Raw genomic sequence first — 6,652 nt, forward strand, 5'->3', positions numbered from 1 at the left:
TTTGCCTACTTTCAATATCCATTATGATTTTTTGAAAGGTCTCAAAGGCATATTTGAGTTCGGCTGGATAGTCAAGTTGAGTGTATAAATCAGGCCAAATAGCATGGCACAGGCCGATGCAACTGAGGACAACTCATTTAGTACCTCCACACCGTCGATGACAATGCCAATGTCTTCTGGAGGGGAGAGAGCATCACCATTCCGGAAGACAAAGATGGCCATGGTGGCGTGTTCAAGTTCCGTCTCCGCCTCTTCCTTTTGGACGACCTGAAATCAGACCATTAAGTTAGTTTAGTTTATTGTCCCCGGGGGTGGCAGTTGTATGACAAATATTAAGAATATATCAATATGAGAAGTTTGCTGGTTTATTTTTCCTCAAACAGACACACTGATAGCCAAGTGGACAGTGGAGGCAAATGAGCACGATATATGGAAGGGCATGAGAATAACTTTTTGGAATGCTGGTTAATTGCTGATTCGTTTGTTACATGCTTTGGCAATATTGTTTATATACTGGCATGTCAATAAAGTACATTGAATTGAGAGAAAGACAGCAAGAAAAGGGAAAGACACAGTGCTATTCTCCTGGATAGTTATTAGTCTGATCAAACGCCCAGGGCCAACCGTTACATCTAACAGAAAAAAGAGCCTGATCTCAGTGCATTGCCATGATTTGCTGACTAACCTGGTATTCTTTGATCAGGTGGCTCGCATCTTCACCCAGGTATATCACAAGGGACTTCAGGAGGCACTCTCTTCTGATGTTCAAGTCCACACTCTGTAGCAAGAGACACACATCAAAAGATAATAAATGTATCAGCTTTGAACTCACTGACCGACAGAACTGAACTGATAAGGAAATCAGAAATTGAATACATATGCATTTCATACCTTATCCAAAGGTTTAAGGATGTCACTGGTTTTCTCACCGACTGCTCCACCTTTGCTCCTAATGACCTGGAGAAGCTGACTGCTCTGTTTATCCAAACTGGACAAGAATCTTGCTTGTAGAGGTACCGTTGTGATCCGTAGGAATTCAGCATTGATCTGAAATATACAAATCAGACAACACATTACATGTTAATGCATATGACTGGCATAGAACAAAAAAGCAGGAAAATATACAGCGTTGTTTGCCTGACTGGATAGTGCTGAGAGATGATTCTAGATTCTGTCAGATTCTCGCACAGGAATACTTTGAAGCTTTGACTACTGAAGAGTGACCAGTGATCCTGTTCTGGTGTCTAATGTCTATTGTCTGTAAATGCTGAAATGACTTTCAGGGATGTAATTTCACAGCAAAACAAGAGCACAACATACTAACAAAAATATAGTAGTAAAATATGACAGTGATTCAACTCATACCTCTTCTACTTGAAACATCGCTGGCCATCGCTCCTGGAGCTCTTCCACCCTGGCCTGCTTTTCCACTATTTCTTGTCTACGAAGGGCAAATGTCTTGGCCATTTTTTCTCGGATAATCCTCCCGTTGTTCCGTTTCTTCACCTCCTTCAAAAGTACCTGCCGCTCCAGCTCAAGATTGTCTGCCGTCTCGCCAGCTGGATAGGACGGCAAATGGTTGGCCTCACCACGTTTAGGTCGCTTGACATTTTTTGCTGGATGGGCGTCATCTGCAGCTTTGGTCTTTAGAGCATTGACAGCAAGCTCAGGGCATCCAAGTCCCTTCAGTTGGGTACGGAGGTTTCCCATCCTGGTTTTAAGTCTCTGTGTCCACCCATAGCAGCCATTCCAAGACCCCGGCTCTGCCAAGCAGGGGTGCTTCTTGATCAGTGCCTCTGAAACCTCACAGAAGTCTAAGCTTTTTGGGTAAGCTTTATACTTGTAGATCTCATCAGACACCTTTTCCAGAATGTCTGACTTCATCCTAGGACTGACTTTCAACCTTGTTCCGTTTGCCTTGAAAGCGGCATTTCCTCTATCTAACTGGACTTCAGTGTCATATGAAAAGCTTGGAATGGGAAACTCTTTAGGCCACTGTTGGGTCCTTGAAGAAGGACTAGAAGAAGTTGAGGTGAGGAGTACTGTGTCATCAGTTTCACCAGAAATGGAAAAGGCATCATCACCACTGAGGCTGACATGAACAGCTGTCTGTGCAGGAGCTGTGTCTTCATCAGGCAAAGGGATTACCTTGATGGTGCCAAGATCCTGAAGTTCTCCAGTAGATGTCAAATTTACAAATCTATCACCAAAATCTTTGTCCTGGTACTGGATCCTGAAGTTCCCAGTCAATCCACAAGCTCTCCTCACATCATCAACAAGCTCCTCCACTGATTCTGGAATCCCATTTGGCAGCAACAATTTTCTTTTGTCGTCTACACTCAGAAAAACCAACAGCTTTGCAGACTTCTTTCCAGCCATGCTCTTGAGTCTGAGTGAGTTAGAGAGCGAAAGAGAGAGAAGGAGAGAGAATAAGAATAGTTCAAGTCAGACTGGCTTTGTGTATTACCAATATATACCATTATTATATACTGTATATCTACCTTAAGAAAGTGGCTGACAAAATAAAAGGTTAAAGAGGGAAGTTGCTAACTTATTGAGCTTGGAGTGAAATTCTGGAGAAAAGAGAGGAGAGAGAAAGAGAGAGGACAGGAATGGAGAGATAATAAGATTACTGGCTTTCTGTAGTAGCAGTATATACAGAACATTTTTCTATACCAAGACCCTACCTTCAGAATGCTGATAAAAGGTCACAGTTGAAGTTGCCGTCTTGGAGCTGAGTGAAATTCTGCAGGAGAGAGAGAGAAAGAGAATAAGATTACTTCATGTCAGACTGGCTTTCTGTAGAAGCAGTATATACACAATATATATATTTACCTTCAGAAAGCTGACTTATGGTCACAGAAGGAAGTTGCTAACTTATTGAGCTTGGAGTGAAATTCTGGAGGAAAGGGAGGAGGATAAGGAGGGATGGAGGGAGAGAGAGGGAGGGGTGGCAGGAACGGAGAGAGAATAAGATTACTTCAAGTCAGACTGGCTTTCTGTAGTAGCAGTATATACAGAACATATTTGTATATACCAAGACACTACCTTCAGAAGGCTGATAAAAGGTCACAGTTGAAGTTGCTGTTTTGGAGCTACGAGTGAAATTCTGCAGGAGAGGGAAAGAGAATAAGGTTAAGTAATGAAAAGCCTATTTAAGATCATGTATGCAGTAATGCCAGTAATCAAATAAATTGAGTTCAGAGTAATTTCCACTGTATAATCTCACATTTTTAATCATAAACCTGGTTATAATAAAATTGGTCATAACCTTATACGTGTATATATCTTTTTGGAACCACAAGGCGCCTCCCTCGAATCGTGTAGTCAGCCAGTGGATATGGGTCTGTAAGACTATGGTGTTCAAGCAGTTGAATTCCCCTAGCAGATGATGTCAGGATATAGGCTCTGTAATGTTCAGTGTACCACGCATCAAGACGTCTGACAACAAAAAGTGGCTTCTCTTGGAGAACAATCATCTGAATGATCTCACAAAACTCTGGCAGACCTGCAAGCTCCCCATGTGAAATGATCATGCCATTCTTGTAGTTAAAGCCTTCATAAGTCACATCTTTTGCCATACACAAAAGATCCAGGTTTGGGTGCTTCTGTCTCACAGCATGTGATATTTCCTCATTCAGAACATCGATGGGAATGGAGGAAACATTTTTAACTTCCAGAGTTGGTGTGGGGAAGCTGTACAGGCGCAGCTGATGTGCCATGTGAAATTGATGCCTCTGTGACAATGATAAGAGCACATTTTTGAAGCAGTTTGTGCGACGCACAACCCTTTTAAAGAAGCTGTGTTTTGCCTCAAAACGCATCGTCCATAGTGCAACCAGGGGACCAAACTGCTCAATGAGCTGCGGATAATGCTCCAAATAGTGGTGTTTGGGAAGAATTCTTCGGTCAGGGAAAACCTCTTGCAATCTCAGCCTGTGTTCAGATATTTTACTATCCAAATAAGCTATAGATTCTTTGGTGTGAAAAGGTGCGACAACAAGGTCTACAATGTCTTTCAAATCATTCAGGACTAGCCAGGCAGGATCATTAGCAGGCACCTTGTCTCCAATCAAAAGAGGTAAAAATCTCACTAGGCTCCAGTTTTCGTGTGCATTCCCACCGATCCTTTTCTTTGTTGAATATGCGAGTGGTGGAATTTTTCCATCGACAAATACATACTTACATTTGAAAACTCCCGCTGCGGTCCCGGAGATCTCTTCGTTCGCCATCTTTTTTTATTTTTCTCACAGCCCAGTGACGTCTCACGTCTCGACTTCCGGAACAGTATGCTCTGGACTATGCTACATTTACGCCCATTTTTTCGCCGATTTCGCCTACTATATAGTACCTACTATATAGTAGGCGAAATACAGTATGCACAGTTTTGATGCAGCATGCTGCATCTCGCCTACTATATAGCAAGTAGTATGCAATTCGGACACGGCCAGAGCCTCCCGTGTGTCGACACACTAGCAGTTTAGTTGACCTTTTTTGCAGTCCATACTGTCCCATTCATTTAAAAGGGCATCTTCAAATCCGCTTGAAAAACATCAGATTAAATCCATATAAATCCATCATTGCAAGCTACTTTTTTTTTCCCTCTCAAAACCTTATTTCATTGCAAATCACGGGCAATTTATTTTGTTGAAAGTTCAGTTGGGGGAGGTTTTCAAATCTCTGCGCCATTCAGAACACGTCATTGGACAAGGAGAGAAAACATGCCACCAAAACTGGAGTGAAGGATTTGATTGGTCCCCCTCCACATGCCCCGCCCACCAACGCGCTGGTAAACATGGATCTGAGGAGACGTGACGGCTTTTACAAACAATCTGACAGCATACATACTATAACCTCCATCTTCCTACTCTGACAGCATCCATACTATAACATCCATCTTCCTACTCTGACAGCATACATACTATAACATCCATCTACCTACTAGCATACATACTATAACATCCATCTTCCTACTAGCATACATACTATAACATCCATCTACCTACTCTGACAGCATCCATACTATAACATCCATCTTCCTACTAGCATACATACTATAACATCCATCTTCCTACTCTGACAGCATCCATACTATAACATCCATCTTCCTACTAGCATACATACTATAACATCCATCTTCCTTCTCTGACAGCACACATACTATAACATCCAGCCTCCTACTCTGACAGCATACATACTATAACATCCATCTTCCTACTAGCATACATACTATAACATCCATCTTCCTACTAGCATACATACTATAACATCCATCTTCCTACTCTGACAGCATACATACTATAACATCCATCTTCCTAATGACAGCATACATACTATAACATCCATCTACCTACTAGCATACATACTATAACATCCATCTTCCTACTAGCATACATACTATAACATCCATCTTCCTACTCTGACAGCATCCATACTATAACATCCAGCTTCCTACTAGCATACATACTATAACATCCATCTTCCTACTAGCATACATACTATAACATCCATCTTCCTACTCTGACAGCATACATACTATAACATCCAGCTTCCTACTCTGACAGCATACATACTATAACATCCATCTTCCTACTCTGACAGCATACATACTATAACATCCATCTTCCTACTAGCATACATACTATAACATCCATCTTCCTACTAGCATACATACTATAACATCCATCTTCCTACTAGCATACATACTATAACATCCATCTCCCTACTAGCATACATACTATAACATCCATCTTCCTACTCTGACAGCATACATACTATAACATCCATCTTCCTACTCTGACAGCATCCATACTATAACATCCATCTTCCTACTCTGACAGCATACATACTATAACATCCAGCCTCCTACTAGCATAAATACTATAACATCCAGCTTCCTACTAGCATAAATACTATAACATCCATCTTCCTACTCTGACAGCATACACACTATAACATCCATCTTCCTACTAGCATCCATACTATAACATCCATCTTCCTACTAGCATCCATACTATAACATCCATCTTCCTACTAGCATAAATACTATAACATCCATCTTCCTACTAGCATAAATACTATAACATCCAGCTTCCTACTGTTCCTAATACTGAAATGTAAGAGGCTTAAACATAAAAAATTATGCCGTGACAAAGTTTATGAGGCATGGGCACACTGTACTCACCTTTATCAAACATTTGACAGTTACTAAAATGTTTACAAATGTATGCAAGAATGGTATTAAAAGCAGTCACACTCAGGTAGTTGAACATAAGTTTAATCAAGATTAAATATATGCCCAGAAAGATCGTCCAACCCATATAGATGTAAATAAATCAAAACAATACAAAAACATGAGCGTCTCCGTCAGGTCATGAGAGTCTTTTGGTTTAAACTATTTTAGACTTTCAAAGTTTGTTTTGGGGTAAAATGTACATAATATCTCATTCACCATACTTTACAGTGCATCAATGCTCAACCTATGGCCATCCTCAAAAGTTTACAACCCACACATAAACCCATTTATATCATTATTTACAAACAAGGCTTGAACAATCCAGATCAATTCTTCAACGTTTGGCGAGCAAGAACAAAAACTTCAAACAAATGAGCTTGACTGAGCGCTGGATTGAGGACTGGTCCTTCAGCCTGG

The 6,652-nt window shown here is 41.0% G+C and overlaps 1 long non-coding RNA gene across 1 annotated transcript; it reads right to left on the reverse strand.

The window, feature by feature from the left end:
- Positions 1–698: 698 nt before the first annotated feature.
- Positions 699–3,387, reverse strand: LOC311322152. Its single transcript, XR_014630911.1, has 7 exons — positions 3,272–3,387; positions 3,049–3,109; positions 2,836–2,899; positions 2,688–2,746; positions 1,366–2,389; positions 892–1,047; positions 699–778 (listed from the first exon to the last, which is right to left on the reverse strand). It is a non-coding gene; the product is annotated as an uncharacterized lncRNA (long non-coding RNA).
- Positions 3,388–6,652: the final 3,265 nt, after the last annotated feature.

This window comes from Borostomias antarcticus (assembly GCF_949987555.1).
Source record: "Borostomias antarcticus genome assembly, chromosome: 19".
NCBI classification, from domain to species: Eukaryota; Metazoa; Chordata; class Actinopteri; order Stomiiformes; family Stomiidae; genus Borostomias; species Borostomias antarcticus.